The 21,381-nt window shown below is 42.9% G+C and overlaps 1 protein-coding gene across 1 annotated transcript in view; it reads left to right on the forward strand.

The window, feature by feature from the left end:
* Positions 1-9,222: 9,222 nt before the first annotated feature.
* Positions 9,223-21,381, forward strand: part of PDS5B (PDS5 cohesin associated factor B) — a 75,662-nt gene continuing 63,503 nt past the window's right edge. The window contains exon 1 of the mRNA XM_077341837.1: positions 9,223-9,368. The gene's annotated coding sequence lies outside the window, so the exon portion shown is untranslated. The remainder of the gene's footprint in view (positions 9,369-21,381) is intronic.

The raw sequence follows: 21,381 nt of genomic DNA on the forward strand, positions 1-21,381 counted from the left end.
CCAGTTTCAAGGATTTGCTGGGTGAAAGAGAACAATGTGTAGGAGGGAACAAGCTGCATTCTGTGGTAGCCTATGCATGCCTTTTGGAGGGGGGGGGGGCTATGGGAAACCTAGATATGGCCTCCTGCTGGTCCTCTTGGACCAAAGGCAGCCAAGAAAAGCCTCTATCCTGGGAATGTTTACTTATAAGTAATTCATGATCCCTATCCTGGGAATATTTACTTGTAAGTGATGGTCCTCAGCCACATTAGAAACTGTTGCACCGAGCTGTACAAATTACCATTGCCTTAAAGAGATGTAACTAGAGCGCTGAATGTTATGGGATTCTTTTCCTTCTGGCCAATGGCTTCTCTGAGCAATCCAAGGAGGGAAGTACTCAAGTATTTCCTATATGGAGAGGTGATTGTGTGGTTCATAAGGTTTGCTATTTGAGAAGGGAAGAATGCTTTTGTCTGTGTTCATTCTCTCTCTGAGTGTGCATGTGTATGTGTGTAGGAGGGGATATCAAGCTGTGTGTGTGGAGAGGGCCAGAACCCAGAATGGTCACAGTGCAGATGCAAGTGCTAGTGCCTGTTGTAGTGCCTGGGTGCAGTGGGCTTTAGTACTTTTTATAGGGTAGGGGGCACTGGAATAGGTTTATGGAGCAAAAGGAGCCATAGCTTGACAGCTTGGGAATCACTGAATTAAGAGTGTCAGACTGTGATCTGGGCGAGCCAGGTTTGAACCTCCCCTTGGAAGCTTGCTGGGTGATCTGTACCACTCTTAGTCTAACCTGCCTCACAAGGTTGTTAGAATAAAATGCAGGAAATGAGAATGCTATAAGTCTCTCTGTATCCCCATTGTGGAGAAACGCAGGATAGTGATAGCACTATCCTGCTATGTAAATGAATGGAAAAAATGGCATGCAGATAATTAAATTCTGTCCCTTTTTTCCTCCCTTGAGGTATCTGATGTAAATTCCACATTTCCTGGTGGCAGTCAGAGAAGACTAATAGATAACAGAATTAGGTTTTTTCCCCCCAATTAAAGCATCTAAATTTTAAAGAAAGAAAATTGGATGTCTGGGGGAAGTATGTTCTCCAGCTGCTCATTAGCATCAAACACAAACAAGAAATCAAATTATTTTTCTATTACGTGGTTGTTCTGATGTTTACATTCCAGAGCAGTACTGGTGTCAGCACTGAGAATTACTCTTGATTATTTTTCTTAAAGGTCTTCAAACCATTCTTATTTGGATTCACAGTGATTTATCTCCTGAATACACTAAACTATAAAATATGACTATCACCTTTCTATAAAGGAAAATGTCTTAATGAAATACTGCTGGGCTGATTGTATCTATATTTACTCCAAATACGGTATGTTTCTTAGTTCGATGTAATTGACCTGCTATATTGCAGCCTTTGTTTCCTTAGGTGGGCCTTTTTGTTTCAGTAATTAGAAATGGCAATTCTCAAGAGTCTTGCATTTCCAATACTTTCCTGTGTGTGATGTATTTCCTGTAGGGAGCTTGCTTAATGCCATACCTGTGTTTAAATTAGCCTCAATGTTTTATAACTTATAATGCATTAATGCTGTTTTTATTTCAGAAAGAACACCACTCTCCAGTTATATGGCTACAGTTGTTACAGACGCTAGACCTTACTGTAAGATACAACTAAAGAATTCTCTAGACCAGGGGTAGTCAACATGTGGTCCTCCAGATGTTCATGGATGACAAACGCTGGTAGGGGATCATGGGAATTGTAGTCCATAGACATGTGGAGGACCACAGAGGTTGACTATCCCTGCTCTAGACCATGCATTAAAGATAACTTTGAAATTAAAGGAACCTCTTTAGAACCTCCATGGAGCTTGATTCTGCAGTCTATAAATTAGAGGGCTTACTTTGTTAGTGTGTTGTAGCAAAATAAAAGTCCACTGGCATCTTAAAAACAAACATTTATTTCCATTTTCATAAGTCACAGTTCCTTTCTTACTCTAATTTTCGCCAAGAATTCATAAAATTTTCTCTGTTACGAAAACACAAATTCAGTACAACTCCAGGATCCAGGAAACATCAGGCTAGTGGATGGAAAAGCTGGATTTCCATTCACTACTTTATTTATTATTGTTATATGTATTAATATGTTATATGTATTTTGACCCAAACATTGATCACCAAGGCAGCTAACAATTAGAGTTGCAGCATTTTAAAACCTATAATAAAACCAAAGAAAACTGCAAGTAAAACATAGGTTAGAAGAAGTAAGAAGGGAACACCAAAAGAAACAGAAAAATCTTCATCTCTTGGCAGAAGATATTGCTGGAAGGGGAAAGACTAACATCCCAGAAGTGGGAATTCCATCCTTTTTGTGCAACAGCCATGAAGGCACTCTCTCAGATTGCCAGGAGCCTAAATTCAGAATCAGGGCCTCAGAAAAATGACCATAGTGTGCAGCTATATCCCATTAACGTTTTGTATCTCCTGGAGGTAAGTTCCACATGGAAGAGTTCAAGAAATGAAAACAAAGACTGTAGCAGCAAGTATTTAACCAGCAGGGAAGTTGCTTGTTATTCTTTTGCACAACAGGTAGCTACTCTGAGAACTAGCTTGGTTAGAGTTCATTGTACTTGGCTAGCAGGCTTTTCAGCTTTTACAATTCTCTTCCAAAACCTGTAAATCCATGTTTTCTTACACGCATCTTTATATGCACTTGCATCCTTTCCTTCAGTCATATTTAGGCTTCCCGACCTCAAGGTAGGATTTGGAGATCTCCCAAAATTACAACTTATCTTCAGAATACTGAGATCAGTTCCCCTGGAGAAAATGGCTGCTTTTGAGGATGGACTTTATGTCTGTATACCCACTAAAGGTCTCTCTCCCTTCCCAGGCTTCACTCCAAAATCTCCAGGAATTCTCCAATCTGGAGTTGGCAACCCTATGTATTAATTTATTTATGAAACCTAGACTAACTGTCCTTCTCAGTGCAAACAAACCAAGGAAATGCGGAATTACCGTATAGGTCCCAAATGAAATTCGTAGCTGACCAGGGATTTGAAACTGGACTTCCACATGCAAGCTCAAGATTCGTTCCCTTGTATAAAATACCACAGCAATACAGCTAGTTATATATTTATTTACTTATGAGACTTCTATACTGCTCTCTCTCAATCGGACACCCTGGGATGGTGTACAACACGGCATTAATAAAACAACCGATATAAAAGCCAAAAGCCTGGAAATGCAGTAGAAAGTAAGGTTTAAAATACAGTTAAATTAGTATAAAACCAGTTAAAATTGGAACCACTACCTCCATTCTAGTGTTCTACTTCTGAGCCAGTTTATTGCACAAGATCGCCATCATTTCAGTCTACCACAATAAGGTGAACTCTTAAGCCTAACAACCTGGAGAAGAGAACGTTGAGAGGGGACATGATGGCTCTCTTTAAGTATTTGAAAGGTTCGTACTTGTTAAGAGTACAGGGAGCAGTTCCTGTTGGCAGCGGAGGATGGGACCTGCAGTAATGTCTTTAAACTACACGTAGTATGGTACTGGCTAGATATTAAGGGAAATTTTTTCACAGTTGGAGTAGTTCAGCGGTCGAATTGACTGCCTAAAGTGGGCTTCCCCCCTCACTGGCAGTCTAAGCAGTGGCTGGACAGATACTTATCCTGGATGCTTTAGGCTGATCCTGCATTGAGCAAGGGGTTGGACTAGAAGGTCTGTATGGCCCTTTCCAACACTGTGATTAACCTGCAGTTTCACTGTTCAGAGGATTACTTCTAACTGCACATAAGGTTGAATGCTATGCATTTTTTAGATATCAGAAATTATCCTTTAGGTTCAGAAGATTTTATTTTGAAGTGAGTATGCTGTAGACATAACCAGCTGACGAGACAGAAGGGAAGGAATTATGAGGATACACAAGAGAAAGAAAATTGCTGATGCTTCCTTTAGAAATACAAGAACTTAATCTTGTTAAAAAGATATCTAAACCTGAATGACTGTTGGCTATTGAGACTGATTGATTTTCTCCTGCAGAAGTACATTCTGATCAGTTGTAAAGAGCTTTAGTGAGGGAGCAGCTGGGAAGTAGAGCAAACAATATGAATGTCTTAGCCAAGACTGATTTATCTTCTATCTTTAGAGGTTAATGTTTTATGGATCAGCCTGGATGCCTGTTTGCTAACAGAAAACATTCAAGTTTTCCATGCGTTGACAATAATACTCCAACTGCTGCAGCAGATACATTTCAGTTCATAGTAAGATGCAAGAAGATCGCTAGCTGCATGCTGATCTGTCTCTTCATTACAGTTTGTTTTAATGTCATGATTAAAGAGAAAATGTCCTGAAGCACATCGCTTGTAAAGATGCATTCCATTGAACTCAGCAAGACTTACCTCTGAATCTGGCCTGACATTCCGTTCTTGGGAACTCCCAAACCTGCCTGTTACACGCATAACCGAGCAATCCTAAGGTGGGGAAGGAATCTGAATACCTACCTGACCCCTATGCTGATGTTACACTGGCTTAAGGGCAGTTTATGCAGGAGTGCTGCTGCCACATTCTGGCAGAGCAGTGGAACAAACATCACTGCCAGCATAGATGTGGGTGTTCCAGGGGCCCTGGCAGCAGTTTGGCAGGTTCCATTGTGTTTTCAGCATTGAATCATACCAATTCCCAAACAGGCACAAAGTTGTGTTAGCAAAAATGATGTCATAGCATTGAGAGCCAGTTTGGTGTAGTGGTTAGGACTGTGGACTTCTAATCTGGCATGCCAGGTTCGATTCTGCGCTCTTCCACATGCACCCAGCTGGGTGACCTTGGGCTCGCCACGGCACTGATAAAACTGTTCTGACCGAGCAGTGATATCAGGGCTCTCTCAGCCTCACCCACCCCACAGGATGTCTGTCATGGGGAGAGGAAAGGGAAGGCGGCTGTAGACCGCTTTGAGCCTCCTTCGGGTAGGGAAAAACGGCATATAAGAACCAACTCTTCTTCTTCTAACTTGAAATTCACCTCCTCCTACAGCACACTCCCCCCTTCCTGCTGTGCCACCTCCTCAGAACTCAATCACACACAAACATTCCTACAACTTGTTTGAGGAAGTTGCCCCAGAATTCCAGAGGGGGGGGGTGTACACCATAGAATGCTGACAGTTCCCTGCCATGTGGAACTAGAGTGAATGCACACAAACCCCCATGGTGGGCACAAGACAGACGGGCAGCTGGGTGAGCACCTGGGGGGAATACTCCACAGGGAGAGCAAAATCAATACTTAGTGGCTGACCTCTCCAAGATTTTTGGCCTGCACAGGTACACCAGGCCCTAGATACCAAGGAGCAGCCGTGTGCAAACAGGTCAGCAAGGCCCCCAGTCCCCTACCCCATACCTCTCCAGGCCTATTACAGGGTTTCTGGCAGTGATATCTCCCTCTCCCAAACTAGGCACCTGTAGGGGTGAGCAGAGGGCCCCCAGATGCTGCACACCAGGTGGTTAGGGGCATTGGGGCCCACCCAAGGCAGCTATCAGAGGATGGGGCCACTGCAATGGTCATGGACTAGGCTGCTTGCCTAGCCTGGTGTCATTATCTCCCCTGACTAAAGCCAGAAAGCACCACCAGCCTATGTGCTGGCTGATTTTGCATGATAACCACACCCTTTCTCATCCAGGAGAAGTTTCTCCTGAAGGTGCATATAGCATTTTCCATTACAGGGGGTGCTGAAAAAGTAGTGACACAAGTGAGGAGGATGTGGAAACTGCCAACTGGGGGGCATCTTGTGACATCAAGCACCTGAGGGGATGCTCCTTTTACATGGAGACTCCTGCCTATGGCCTTTCATACTGCCATGACCGAAATTCCTGACACTGACATCAAAATAAGCAGTTGAGTCAGTTCATACACTGTGGTGTGCCTTCTGAAATTATTTATTAAGTTTCTAGCCCGCCACTCCCACAAAGGCTCGTAGCGGGTTACAATACTAACCATTACTTCATCCTATTCTAAAATGGGGCCTAGCATGCCTAGACAGAGACTGCATGTAAAACAAAATCAGGCATAAAACAGCAGGAGTCCTGGGGCACCTTAGACCAGGGGTCCCCACCACTGCATCCACTGGCACCTTTTCCAGCAGCCACCTAGTACTTTTAGAAATTGGGGAGAGCCTTTTCCCTAGCAAGCCTTCTGATTTATTGGAGATTTGATTGGCTGTGAAGATTTCTTCAATGCTGCTTTGGCAGTAGCTGCCACCCCAGTGCAAGGATCTATATTGTGGAAATCTGTGGCTGGCTATGCCTTCTGTGGCTGTCATTTTGTTGCTGCACCCACCATGCTAAGTCACAATTCCAAATATGCACATGGGCTCCGAAAGGTTGGGGGACTCCTGCCTTTGTAACACCAAAATTACTCAAGCCTAAACTTCCATTATTTAGTCCTCACTTTTAAACCTAATATTTACTATCCAAGGATAATATAGCTTCTCCTCTGGAATTTGTCCCCCTAGAATCTATAGCTTAATGCTACTATAGCAAGTTACCCTACAGCCTAGAGCAAGGAAGGGTGGCCAGAGCTAACCCTGGGTCTCTTCTTAATGTGTTCCTGTGCTTTAGCAGGGGAGGCAGCGTTGTCGCTTGATAGCAGGGCTACTGCTATCAATGCTGTATAGAAGAAGGTGGCTGAATGCTGGGGCTGGACCACATTCCAATAAACAAGTCTCTAGCACCCCACCGTGGGAGTCTGCCAGAATGCTTGCTCACTTCCCTCCTCCTTTCCATGGTAAATTTATTTAAACTGATCTGCAAAATTCTGAACCATTCCCATTGTTTCCTGCTGATAGCTCATAATGTCTTATAATTCACTTTTGCAGTCTGTATCATACACCACAGCGTATTCTCATCTTAAATAACTATTCTCCCTTCCTTAGCATAAGATGGATAGTGAACATTATTTAGCCAACAGTTCTATGGAAAGTTGAAATTATATTTTTGTTTCGGCCATCAAGTCACAGTTGACTTCTGGTGACCCTGTAGGGTTTTTAATGCGAGAGGCATTCAGAGGTGGATTGCCATTGCCCCTCTCTGCCTCACAACTTTGGTGCTCCTTGGTGTTTTTTCATCCAAATGCTAGCCAGAGCTGACCCTGCTTAGCTTCTGAGATCTAGCAAGATTCAGCAAGCCTGAGCTATCCAAGTCTGGGCAGTAGTTAATAGCACAATATTATAACGTCTTCTCAGAAGGCTTGTTGTCTTCAATTAAGTTTACTCCCAGATAAACTTTGCATAGGACTACGGCCCATCAGAGCATTCCTAAGCAGTTACTACCTTTTAAGGCAGAAATAACTTGGCAAGTGTTGGTCTGAAGTAGCAGAACAAAGTTTGCTTCCAGTAGTCTTAAAGATGTCACTGGACTCAAACACTGTCCTTTTGGCTACAGTGGTTTATATGTAAAGACAGCCATTCTTTATGTAGGACACGGCTACAATGATTCAGAGGTATCCTGTTTGCTGGAGAAAGTCTTCAGACTTTGCTTAGTGAAGTGGTAGGATGCAGGCTACTGTATTTGGACATATTACTGGTGTGTATATTTGCACAATGAATTAATAAGAGTAACAGTTTAGAAATGTATATATAGTATTGTAAGGTTTTTTTTTAATCCTTATGTATACTAATAGAAAAAGATTGTGAACCACCCTGAGATGGGTGGCCAGGAGGGGCGATATATTAGCCTAATAAAAAATAAAAAATGAATAAAATATTAAAAGCCAATTTGTATGGCTGCCAGAGAAAATGTGTTTTTGGATATATGCATATGTTTACTCTCTAGCATTTATTTTTCATATTTAAAACTGTTTACTGTCTTGCATTTATTTTTCAGTTGGCCACATAATTTAACCTAGGTATTATTTTCAACATGATCATATTGATGTTTACATGGAAATAAAGCTAAAATCCTAAGAGTACTTTCTGGGCATAAGTGCCATGAAATAAAATTGACTTTTTAGGACACCACTTTGGGGGTTCCAAGGACTGACTCTAAATTAACTGTGCATTGTGTTCCACCAAAATAATGACTGTAGACTTTAAAAAAACATATGGAAGAAGGGCTTTAATTTTAAAGACTGATCATGAATAGTATATTCAATAATTTAAGCATTGTTTTTGACAGCAGTGTAACATCTCTGCATTACCTGTCTTGAAAAGTGAACCTTTATAGGAAGTTAGCAAAAAAAAAAAAAAAAAAAAGGGGGGGGAGAGACAGGAACCAAATGAAATGACTGATCAATTTGTTTCCTAATTAATTTTTCATTAGCAATACGGGTCAACTTGCCAAAGGAAGGCAGAAACAACCACCTCTCGCATCGTTTATGATTACTTTGTTTCAATTTCTGGCAAGTTCTTAAAACCCTTGGTTTCAGTCAAGCCTGGAGTACCGCGTGTTCATTTGAACAGAGCACAGAACGCCTCGTTTTATTGTAGCCTCCTCCTTTCCTTGTCCTGGTAGCTGCACAATCCGTTACACACCTCGCGCGGGTTGTTTCGACTTGCGCAGACCGTGGTCACGAATGAGTCGCCAGAAAAGTGACTTCCTTCCACAGCTCCTATTTTCTCCCACACAATGGTTGCAAGGATCAATAGGCGGCACCCTCGGGGTTCGCATTTCCCCGACCATCGTGCCCACTCACCTCCGCCAAGCGTGAAAGGCGCCGCGCTCACTCTCCGGCTCCGCTCACCGCTCGGTGCGCGCGGCAGGGAACGACTCCTGAGTAAACCCGCACAACTGTCCAGTGGGCGGCGGGGTGGTGGTGGGGTGGGCTGACTTCCGCCCCAACACGTCCAGGATCGCATGTAGCGGCTAGAACTGCAACTCCGCGCTCTCTCGCTCTTTTTGCCTCCCCGTAACGCCTTGCACAGCAGCCCCGCCGACTCCTCCTCGCGTGCCCAACGGCTCGTCCCCGGGCAAACTTCCCTCGCGCTGCCCAAGGTTTGATGGAGATTGTTTCGCGGGTTGGTTTTTTTTTATTACCGGAGGGGGGGGGTCCGCTTTCCTCCTCCTCCTCCCCCCTCATGTCTAAAAAAAACCCGCGTCCGGCCAGCAGAGGCCGCTCCTGCCTCACTTTGCCGCTCGCCTCTCCCTGCCGCTCAGTGGCGGGGTCCGTCGCTGGAACAGGAGACCAGTTGGCGCCATTTTGAAGCTGACGTGAGGGGAGGGGGGACGCGGCGGTCTGCGGAAGGGGAGGGCGGGGGGCTAACGGCGATTGGCTGCGGGGAGCGAGCGAGCGAGCGGCGGCGGCGGCGGGGCCGGAGAGCGGAGCTGGACGGGCTCTCTCGCTCAGCCTGCCTGGCCGTGCCCGCTTCAAGGCAGAGCAGCCGCGCCGAGGGACGGGAAGGTAAGAGGCGAGGGCGGTGCAGGGAAGAAGGCAACCCCTCTGGCGCCGGCTCTCTCTCTCTCTCTCTCCCTCCCCCCCCCCGGTGATTTGAGGCAAGCGGGGAGGAAGAAAAGGGGGGGGGACCAGCCCGTCTCCTTCCCCCGCTCTCCTCTCCAGCCGCCGCAGCCATTCTCTTCATATTGAACTTGCCGCCCTTTCCTTAAAGGGGGGGGGGAGGAGAAGCAGCAGCGGGGATCGGGGTGGGGGCGGGTGATTGACCTTGCCTGAAGCGTTCTCTCTCGGGGGGGGAAATGGTCCCCCCCCCAGCATTGCTCAGCCGGCCTGGGTCCCCCTTTCTGCAAGGCGTCGCTTTCCTAGACGGCCTGGGAAGCGAGGCTGGAGGAGGAGGAGGAGGAGCCGGCAAGGCGCCCTCAAATGTGGCGCTCCCGTGCTCGGGCTTCCTGCCTGCCTGCCTTCCCCCGCCCGCCCCAGTTGCTGCTTTCTGGCCAGGCTGAAGAATGCCTCGCAGCTTGCGAGCCCCTCTCTTTCCATACTCGGCCTATTCCCCCCCACCGCACCCCCCTTGCCGGGACACCCTGACCCAGCTCGGCCCCCTCCTGCTGCCGCTATTGGCTGGGCCCCGCGGAGTGTGTGGGGAGGGGGGTGGCAGGAGGAAAAGGGACTCCCCCCGCAGCTCCCTTTTAATGCACTTTTAACTTGCCAGGAATGGAAAGAGACTGTGGTCTCCCTTCACTGGAGGAGAGAGTAGAGCGCGGATCGTCTCCTTGAACATACCCCCCCCCCCGGGAAAAAAAAAACAAGTCCGAGTTAGGGGGAATTGAAAGTACATCAATTAAAAATATGCTTAATCTCTAAAGGAGGCCTCTAACGCTGAATTTTTTTCTGCCTTGAAGCATTTCAGTGATGGAGCGTTCACTGGGTCTTTAGATTGAAAGAGTTTCTGTGATCTATGCCTGGAATTTCACCCTTTATGTAAATATAAGCCCCTTTTCTTAAAGCTCCCCCTCCCATTGTTGGTGGAGAAAAGCAAATCGTTGGTTTTGCAAAGCCTCAAAAATTAAGCTGCCCTAGCTCACCACCTGGAGTGTTGTGTCTACCATTTGAAGCTGTAATGACATTCTTAGTTACATGGGATTTTAACTTTGTAATGGTCCCCTACAGGGGCTTGTAAGCGTGGTGTGAAGTATATTGCATGCTTGTGTTACTCGTTAACTTTAATGTATGCTTTTATTGACATTATGGTTGTGGCTGTCTGTTGCTCTTTTTTAAAAAAGTTATTTCTGATATTTTGTAAAACTACCAGTGGATTAGATGTGTTTGTTGCCTTATGAAGGATGACATCTTTAGATACTTAAAGTATTCATGAGCAATTGGCAGTAAAATCTCAATTAAGGAAAATGTAAATATGATGGCAAGTACTTGTGAATGAATTTTAGAAGTGCAGTTACATTTATAATACTGAACATGGTTACATGTCTAATAAGTGGATGTGTTTCCAAAATGCTTTTTGAAATTTTTATAATGGGCAGGTACTGTACTTGGCAGATTTGTAACAGCCAATTGTTTGGTCACCTGTTTTGGCTGGCAGTCACTACAGTGTAGTAACTTCCTCTTGCTTCCTGATGTGGACAAACATGGATATAATAAAACTGCTGTATTAGCCTATCAGAAAAACATAGAGGGGTTCACTGACTGTATTTTCTTGATGTTCCCCATCTTAGAATTGTCACCGCGAAGTCTCTATATGAATGTAAGAAAGAGTCCTGCTGGATGAGACCAATGGTCCCCCAGTCCAGCATCCTATCTCACACAGTGGCCAACCAGAGGGTCAACAACAGGCCATAGAGGCCCCTTCCCCTTGTCACTAGTATTCACAGGTTTACTGACTCTGAATATGGAGGTTCCTTTTAGTCACCATGGTTAGTAATCACTGACAGTCCTGCCCTCCATGAATCTGCCTAATTCCCCCTTTTTAGCTGTCTACTTGTGGCCATTGCTACATCCTCCGGCAGTGAAAGTTAAATTTTAATAATTTGTTGTGTGAAGTAGTATTTCCATTGACTGTCCTGAATCTACTACTCATCAATGTCATTGGATGCCCTCAAGTTACAGTATTTTAGGAGAAGGAAAAAAGTTCTTGTTGTCCAATCTACCTTGTGCATATATTTTTATAAACCTCTTATCATTTCTTATCTAAGTTGAAAGGACCCAGACTCATCAGCCTTACCTCATACGAAAGGTGCTCTTTCAACCCCTTAATTATCATGTTTGCCCACCTCTGTACTTTTTCCATCTCTACAATGTTCTTTTTGAGACAGAGTGACCAGAACTGTGCACAGTATTCTAAATGAGGCTGCACCATAGAGATATACAGGGTGGTTATAATATGCCCTTTTTGTTTTCTGTCACTTTCTTAATAATCCCAAGCACAGAGTTTGCCTTTTTTTTGAATGCTGCAGCACACTGATGCTTTCATTGAGCTATCCACAATTCCAGAGTCTGTTTTCCTATAAGTCTCAACAAGTTCAGATGCTATTAGCATATATATATAGAAAGGTGAGATATTTTGTTCTGGTGTGCATGACCTTACACTTACTTATATTAAACTTAATTTGCCATATTGTTGCCGATTCACCCAATTTGTGGAGATCCTTCTGGAGCTTTTCACAGTCAACCTTGGTTTTCACAATCCTGAATGATTTAACACCATCCTCAAACCTGAGGTCTAGACTGTTCAATCCCAATTCTAGATCATTTCTGAACAAGTTAAATAGCACTGGCCCCAGTACCAATCCTTGTGGGTCCCCACTGCTTACTTCCTTCCAAAGTGAGAATTGTCCATTTATTCCTATGTCCTGCTTACTGTTTAATGAGTTTTAATCCATAAGAGGACCCTCCCTCTTATCTCATGTCTGTTTAACATAAGAGTCTTTGGTGAGACGACTTGAAACATGGAGTTTTCTAACTGTGCAGTCATAAAAACATTCTACTTGGAGTAAGCCATATTAAATCAATCTTCTTTGGTGTACTCTTTCTTTCTCCCTTTTTAAATACTTAGAATCCATAATTTAAGATGTGAGCAAGACAAATTTTGTGTTTTGAGGATGGAAGGGAAGTAAATATGCTATATGTTTCTAATTTGTTATTTTAAAAATGTTTCAGTTGTTTATAACCTTGAGATCCTTAACTGGATGGAAAAGGGGGCAGAACATTTTAAATAAATAAAAGGGATGGGAGGCTCTGAGCAGAAACAGCTGTCTTTGAGCAGTGTTTACAAGATTTATTGAAAGGTGATACAATGAAACCTAAATGCTCTTTTCAAAATTTGAGTCATATTGTTCTTAAACCGTTCTACAGGATGCTAAGTGTACTGAATCACAGTGCTGGCAATTACCTTTGCCTGTGAGTGCCAGACAAAATCAGTCCAGCGTGTTCAGAATTTGAGATGAATAATATTTACAATAGTTTAGTCAGTGTTAGTTGATGAAATATTGTCTACCTGAAAATTCTTACAAATGTAATGTGGTAGATACATCTTAAACAGTGTTTAAAATCTATGTAGGACTATCTAGAAAATCCACCTGTCTTTTTAAGAAGTGCATTACTTCCTTCTGTTCAAATAAATGTAAGCTATAATAAAAAGGCATTCCAGTTCTGATTCGCTCCAGGATCAAGAGTCTTGGTTTCTGGAAAGGCTTTTATTATTTTGCTATTCAACGTTCAACTATTGTTTAAAGTTCTTGAATGCTTGCATTATTCTTCCTGTAAATGCTGTCCAATGGTGGAATGTTGTTTTGACTTCTGCTGTCTGGCACAACTTAAGTTTTCTGAGTACAACCTAGTGATACAATGTTTTAACATTATCAAAGGAGTTATAAAGCAGTATGTGACATTGCATAGTTCAGATGCAGATGTTTTCTGTCCAGTATGCTTAAAGCATTGACGCCTAGTGTAAGAATGAATGAGTTCTGAGAAAACCATTTGTATCATTGATCGTCTGTAGAGCCGAATTAGAGGAGAAAGCAGGGTAAATGAAAGTGCCTTATTTGTGCTTGCTAGGGATCTCATTTCTCTGAGATCCCAGCAAAACATATCAACCTACCTTTAATGAATTATAGCTGCAAGTTTCACTGATGACATACCTTGAGTGTCTGGGATCTTTGTAGTGAGGTGAGAGACACAGATGGATTTCCTGCATGTGTTGATGACTGCAGGCATTATCAGGTGACTAGATAAACCATTAATGAAGTCTGAGGAGGAGCCAGAATAACCTTTTTAAAACATGCTTATTGTTACACAAGATGGGATTGAAAGATAGAAAAAGCTTTCAAGGAATGAATGTGATGGTGGTGTTAGGAAGGAGGATTTAGATTTGCAATGCAATGGGAAATGTTTTGAGATGAGGAACCACCTGTACAGACGAGCTATAATGCGACCAATTGCTGGTGTTTGCAGTATTTGCAACAATATTAATCAATGGCTGTAGAGAAAGTTTTAAAATGATATTTGCATTATCTAAATATTTTATGTTTTCGAAGTGGGGAATGGAGATAGCTCCTGGTTTCTGTGCAAATTGCCAGTCTGAAAGACTACAGTGAAGTAGAGAAAGCTACATTAAATGCATACAATATGTTTATGTTTAAGAATATGCAAAATGCAAGTATACATGAAGATACAGGGTTTTTTGCTCCCTCTGCTAAAGCAATTCCCTGAGACCTTCCCAAAGCTTATGTTGGAAGTACTGGAAACTGTACAGTTTGCATTTTGATTCAAGGACCTGTAATAAATATAGAGAGTGAATTTACCCCTTTCTTCCTCTTCCATCTGTGATGCATCCATTAACTCATGATGAAGCACAGGTGCAAGAAAAAAGTGGGGATCATTTCAGCAGGTTCTCCCTCACTGCACCTTGTTAGCTGTGTGGGTGTTTTGTCCAGCATCATCTTATTGATAGTATTAGATTGCTGTAGAATTAAAAGGTGGGAAACATCCAAAACAGTAAACTGTTTACATTGGTACTTAGTTGTAGCGAGTCCATTGTGTTCATATTTTGATGCTAAAATAAAGCCATGATAGATTAATCAGAGCTTTAGCGCCATAATTATATTTAGCAAGTTTGTTTCTACAAAATATTTATATCCCACTTTGAAGATAGTCAGCTTGGTGTAGTAGTTTAGATCAGCAGCTTCTAAACTGGAGAATCGGGTTTGATTCCCTACTCCTTCACATGCAGCCCCCAGGTGACCCTGGACCAGTCACAGTTCACTCAGAGCTCTCTCAGCCCCGTCTATCTCACAGGGTGTTTGTTATAGGAAGAAGATTGGTGGGTGAGTATAAGTTGCTTTAAGACTCCTTTGGGTAGTAAAAAGTGGGGTACAGTGAAACCATACAATCATAGAATCATGGAGTTGGAAGGGGCCATACAGGCCATCTAGTCCAACCCCCTGCTCAACACAGGATCAGCCCTAAACATCCTAAAGCATCCAAGAAAAGTGTGTATCCAACCAGCTCTTCCTCCTCCAGCTGAAGACTGCTTATAGTGCAGCAACATGTTGCAAGGACACAAAAAACATTAACAAAATGAAAACAGGCAGGTTAAAAATGCACATGTGAAAAACACAGCCAGAACTGTCAAAACAGTTCTCCAGCACTCTCAGAAATAAAATTCTTCCATGATTTCCTAAATATGTGCAGATGCCTTCAATATCCATTGTCATAAACCATTGTAGAAAACTAGACTCACCACAAAAAAAGCCTGACTAATAATAACAATCTTGAGAAGGATTACCATGAGGATAAGGCCATCTGAAGATTGCAGCTGGTGCAGAAGATGGGGTTCGCTGAGTGGTGTAAGTTGTAAAGGCTTTAAGAGTAATAACCAGCACTTTTAATTGGACTTGGAAACAAATAGGGATCAGTGCAGTTGATGCAGTGCTGGAGTTAACTGTTCAAAGCTGCAGACACTAGACTAGCTAATGCATTTTGTACGTCTTCAGGTTGGCATGCTGATGCCCGTGCCTCCCCTCCGTGCCGCGGCGCTGGCTGCTTCGGGAGCGAATGGCCGCTTCGGCCGCTGAAGCACCCAACCCTAGTAGTCAGCATGAAATTAGACAAATGAGGAGGTCATGGCACTATAGATCATCCTGATTGCATCTAGTACTTACTTGCATCAAGTAAGGGGACCGTTTGAGCTAGAGACGTAATAGAAGGCGCTCCTATGTAGAAGAAGAGTTGGTTCTTATATGCCGCTTTTCTCTACCCGAAGGAGGTCAGTGCAGTTTTATCAGTGCCCTGGCGAGCCCAAGGTCACCTAGCTGGTTGCATGTGGGGGAGTGCAGAATCAAACCCGGCATGCCAGATTAGAAGTCCGCACTCCTAACCACTATACCAAACAGCACCATCCATTAACAATTCCAGACTTAAGAACACTCCAAAGCCCTTAAAGATCTTGCCATCCAGCATTGGTAAATCAGTACCAACTAGACAGTCTGTTCCCCAAACAAGCATAATCTTGGTTGGATTAAGCTTCAACCCAGCTGCCTGAGCAAAGTTTCAGAACACTAGCTCAGGATATACACGGTTGTTTCTGGAAGTCCAGGTAATTAGATAAATTAAGGGAGGGGTTGTAACTTGGTGGTAGAGCATTAGCTTCATATGCAGAATGTCCCAGGCTCAATGCCTGACATCTCCAGTTAAAAAGAACTGTAACAGGTGATGTGAAAGACTTTCTGAGACCTTGGAGAGCTGTTGCCAGTCTGAGTACTGACTTTAATGGACCAGTAGTCTTATCCAGTATAAGGCAGGCAGCTTTATATGAAATCTTATGAAATATCAGTGATGACCAGGCATTTGGTTGAGGCCAAGCGGAACCAGCAATATCTACAGGGCCCCTGCTCCCTCCCTCCCAGAACACATGAATGTGTTCTGCCCCTGGATCTGTTTCCACTGTTACAGTTACCTTTGTTACAGTTATTAATGTTAATTATTATTGTTGTGGTTATCTATATATTGTGGAAAATCTAAGTTCCTTGTATTGTTTCTGTGTTCTGTGTAAACTGCCCTGAGCCTCAGGGAAGGGCGCCATATAAATATAACTAATACATATATATTTTTTGTATGTGACTAATTTTGTTAGCATTAATATGCTATACTTATACTGTTCTGAGAGCTCAGTCTTTTCAATTTTATATAATGTTATATAAAAGGGAGGTGAGTAGTGGGGTACCTCAGGGCTCGGTCCGGTACTTTTTAACATATTTATTAATGATCTAGACTAGATCAGGGGGTTGAGGGACTACTTATCAAGTTTGCAGATGACACCAAATTGGGAGGACTGGCAAATACTCCGGAAGATAGAGACAGAGTTCAACGAGATCTGAACACAATGGAAAAATGGGCAAATGAGAACAAGATGCGATTTAATAAAGATAAGTGTAAAGTTCTGCATCTGGGTCAGAAAAATGAAAAGCATGCCTACTGGATGGGGGATACGCTTCTAGGTAACACTGTGTGTGAACGAGACCTTGGGGTACTTGTGGATTGTAAACTAAACATGAGCAGGCAGTGTGATGCAGTGGTAAAAAAAAGGCAGATGCCATTTTGGGCTGTATCAATAGGGGCATCACATCAAAATCACAAGATGTCATAGTCCCATTGTATACGGCACTGGTCAGACCACACCTGGAGTACTGTGTGCAGTTCTGGAGGCCTCACTTCAAGAAGGACGTAGATAAAATTGAAAGGGTACAGAGGAGAGCGACGAGGATGATCTGGGGCCAAGGGACCAAGCCCTATGAAGATCAGTTGAGGGACTTGGGAATGTTCAGCCTGGAGAAAAGGAGGTTGAGAGGGGACATGACAGCCCTCTTTAAGTATTTGAAAGGTTGTCATTTGGAGGAGGGCAGGATGCTGTTCCCATTGGCTGCAGAGGAAAGGACATGCAGTAATGAGTTTAAACTACAAAGTACAACGATATAGGCTAGATATCAGGGGGGGAAATTTCACAGTCCGAGTAGTTCAGCAGTGGAATAGGCTGCCTAAGGAGGTGGTGAACTCCCCCTCACTGGCAGTCTTCAAGCAAAGGTTGGATATATACTTTTCTTGGATGTTTTGGGCTGATCCTGCATTGAGCAGGGGGTTGGACCAGATGGCCTGTATGGCCCCTTCCAACTCTATGATTCTATGATTAGTCTTTCTAGGTCACACTTTTTTTGTTTACTACAAAATATGGCTTTAATCATACCTTTCCCAATCCCAGGGAGCACCATGTGGGGTGATGTTTTGGGCTGCTTTGGGGACGAAATCAGACACACACTCCCTTGTGCCTATGGAAATTCTAGGCAGAAGCCAAGCCTTTTGTCTTATTTCTCATATTGTAAAAAGTAAGATAAATGTGTCAAAAATAGCATAAAGTGGCATAGTGTGTTACTGTCTTTTTGCTTGTACAATTTCTTACACTAATTATAAATGATACATTTGTTAAACAAAAATAATTCTGGTAATTCTGCTGTCAAATCATTTGCAAGAATCTTGATGCAAAAAAAACAAAAAAAAACAAATATTCATACCAGGTAGGCAGACCAAGGAGAAATTGACTGACAATAGCTGACTTATCCTGAAATTCAATTGGAAAAATAAATTGAGGTAGTGATAGACACAACATATCTAGATACAGTAGATTATTTTGTCTTAGAACAGGAGGAATCCAACAAGAATTAATTGCCTTGTTATAATTATAAGGTGCTACTTAAGGTCTTATGAAAAATGAGTTGTCTGACTGCTTGGAACAGTGATCGTGACACTACGAAATTCAACATTTAATTGACTAGGAAATTGCCAAGAAAATTCCATTCATATTCAGAGGAGAAGATCCCCTCCCCCGAGATTAAACAGCAGAATCAAGAAGCCTATACGTTAAGAAGCCTAGACTAAACTGAATGCCTTCTCAAATGAAGAAATTATTTGTAGAAACGGAGGCAAACAAATGGAAGTAAACACCAGAACAAGACCGTATATGAGGGGGAAATTGCTTGTTTTAAAAAAAAAAAACCCCGCTGGAACCAGGGAATGAGTCAGACATGGATGTCAAGTATTAAAAAATTAGGTAGTGGAAGTACATTAATGTTTATCAAGGTGTTTGAATTACTGTACAGCTGCAGAACAGTGTTTTTGTTCTGTGTGGTCCCCGCTTTGTGAATTTCTTAATTGGTGGATCAAGGGTCAGCAACATCAGGAGCCAGAGCCATGAACTGAAGAAGGGGCAACTTTGAAAACGAACCCCATATTGTGATGAGCATCAGCTGATGTGATGGAATAGGCTGCCTAAGGAGGTGCCTAAGGAGGTGGAGAGCTCCCCCTAACTGGCAGTCTTCAAGCAAAGGTTGGCTACACACTTTTCTTGGGTGCTTTAGGATGCTTTGGGCTGATCCTGCATTGAGCAGGGGGTTGGACTGTATGGCCCCTTCCAACTCTATGATTCCATATGCAATATTATTAGTGATTTACAATATTGAAGAACAACCACTGTGTGCTAATATTAAGCATACTAGGGGATATTACTGCACAATATAGCCTTGGTGATTCCTGTTTGTGCTTTTCTGATTTGATATATGTGACATGCATGACTCAGCGAGGACTGGCTACTTGTAAGTGTTCAGCAGCAGTCAAACCACAAAAGGAAGTGTGGTGTAGTAAGCTTAAGCTTAAGACAATGATCTGGGACCCATACCCAGGTTTATATTTCCACTCTACCATAGAAACTCACTTGGTACCTTGGGCCAGTTATACATTCGTAGCCCAACCTACCTCACAGGGTTGTTGCAAGGAAGAAATGGAGAAGGGGAGATAATGTAAACAACTTTGGGATCCTCACTGGAGAGAAAGGCAGGGTATAAATAAATAAATGAGATTATCTTTTGCTGTTTAAATACCTGTACTGATGGAGACAAAGAAGCATCTCTAGTGAAAATGATCCACAGATCTACTGCAGAAAAGACTCTGTCAAGTATAGTCATGCAAAAGCTGGTGATAGTACATGTGCGAGCCATTGGGGAGTAATGTTAAAACCCAAGGTTCATTGTCAGGTCCTGGGGCAGGCTCTTCCAGGGCATGGATTTTAGTGCGCTGGCTCTGCTCTGGCCTCAGGGCAGGGTTGTTGTTGTTTTTTCCAAGCACCCTGTTCCTGCTTTCCTGCTTGCAATAGCAGAGTTGCTCTCCTGGTATCTCTTGCATCCTAGTCATGGTTCTACCCTGTCCTGCCCTGCCCCTGCTGCTTTAGTCCTTCCCCTTGACGTAGGGTGCCATTGAACCCTCCGGTCCCCCCCCCCATAATATTTGTGTAATAGGCATCCTTCATGCTCAGTGGGGCACCTTGTCTTTGGCCTCAGCCTCCTGTCTTACCCTCAGCATGAGGTGAGGCTGCTGGCCCACTCTCCCTTCCCTGGCATCATGCCAGCTACTACCAGTCTTTCTGTTTGCCATTTGACTTCTTCCTGAGGTGAACAGATTCACAAATTGACATATAAGTGAAATGTTAATACTGGAGACTATTTAGTCTTTGCTATGCCGTTATGTACAGCTTTGTGTACTATAGCAAAACAAATCAGGGAGCTTGAAACTGCAGCTCAAATGATCAAGGAGAAAGTTCATGCTCAGGAGAAAGTTTGACATATAATATTTATCGTTAACCTATGGCTTTAATGTATACAATCATAATGTAAGTGTTTTACTGCTATTAATTTGAATTTTAAATTTCATATGGGGATTATATGTATGTATATTATATTGCAACATGTAATCTGCTCTGAGTTTCCCAAAATAGGGCAGACTATACATCCAAGAATAAATAAATAGATAAAGTGAGGCGCCCTTCCACCCACAAGCAGCAGATCTGGCATCTGGAATAATTTAAAGTTTTCCCAAGAAGAGAACGGAAGGAGGCGGGAAGGAAGAAAAACTGAAGACAGGACAGATTAAGGTCACAGGGCATAATGATAGACACTACCTTAGTTGGTTGGTAGGTGAGAAGGAGAAAACAAAATAGGAAAAAAGGAGATATTATAAAAGCTTTCAGGGAGGGAAAATGAAATCCACTCCCCCCGCCCCCAAGTCCTTGCAGGTCCCTTGATTGTTTAACCCTAAGATATAACTACTTGTTTGTGCTTAATAGGTTCTGATTGCTGAATAGAATGGATCCATATTGGTCCATGATTAGTGGATATTCTGTCATCAGATCTAACCAGACCTTATCCTGTACTCCTCTAGAATTTTGCCCAGTACTGACTATGCTACTTCCCCCTCCATCTCATGTCTTCCCCTCATCTCATGAACAACATAAGAAATAGTTGCAGGTCTGTGCAAGCTTACCCTGAAGTAAAATTTTGTCTTCAAGATGGCACCAGATCTGCTTATTTTTGCTGCAATAGAGTAGCACAGCTAACCTTCTGGAGAGAAAACTGAAGATGATTTTTCTAAGTAGGAGTGCCAGCAGGCCTGGATGAAATGTCCTGTTCCTTTAATAGGACTTCAAAATGTAGAAATAGTCAGACAGAGCTTTATATTACAAGTTAATAACATCCCATTAAGCCTCTGTTAAAAGCACACAGCAATTTTTTCTCTAGGCAGTTGACAACCCTGTTTCTGAAAACCCGTTGTCTTGTTCTGTCATGTCTCATCTGAGATCTAAAGCAGTCTTTATTTATGGAAATAGATTTCAAATGAGTTCTGCTGAGAAGAGTCTCCATGTAGTTTAACTAGTGTGATTTTTAGATGGTGCATTAAGGCATTTCATCCAACCAAAATTTTCTGCCATGTAAATATCTGAAATTACCCATAGTAGCCTAGACTGGCAGTATACTCCACTAAAGTGAAGGCTTAGGATTCTTATTTTTAACTGTTAAATAAGGACATTTCAGTCCATCTGTTTCCTCTACTTGAGGATATGGGTTCTTTCCTTCTTCTACCCATCTCAATTGCCCTGGGCTCAGAAAACTCAGAATTGCTCTATACCCATTTA

This window comes from Paroedura picta, chromosome 6 (assembly GCF_049243985.1).
Source record: "Paroedura picta isolate Pp20150507F chromosome 6, Ppicta_v3.0, whole genome shotgun sequence".
NCBI lineage: Eukaryota > Metazoa > Chordata > Lepidosauria > Squamata > Gekkonidae > Paroedura > Paroedura picta.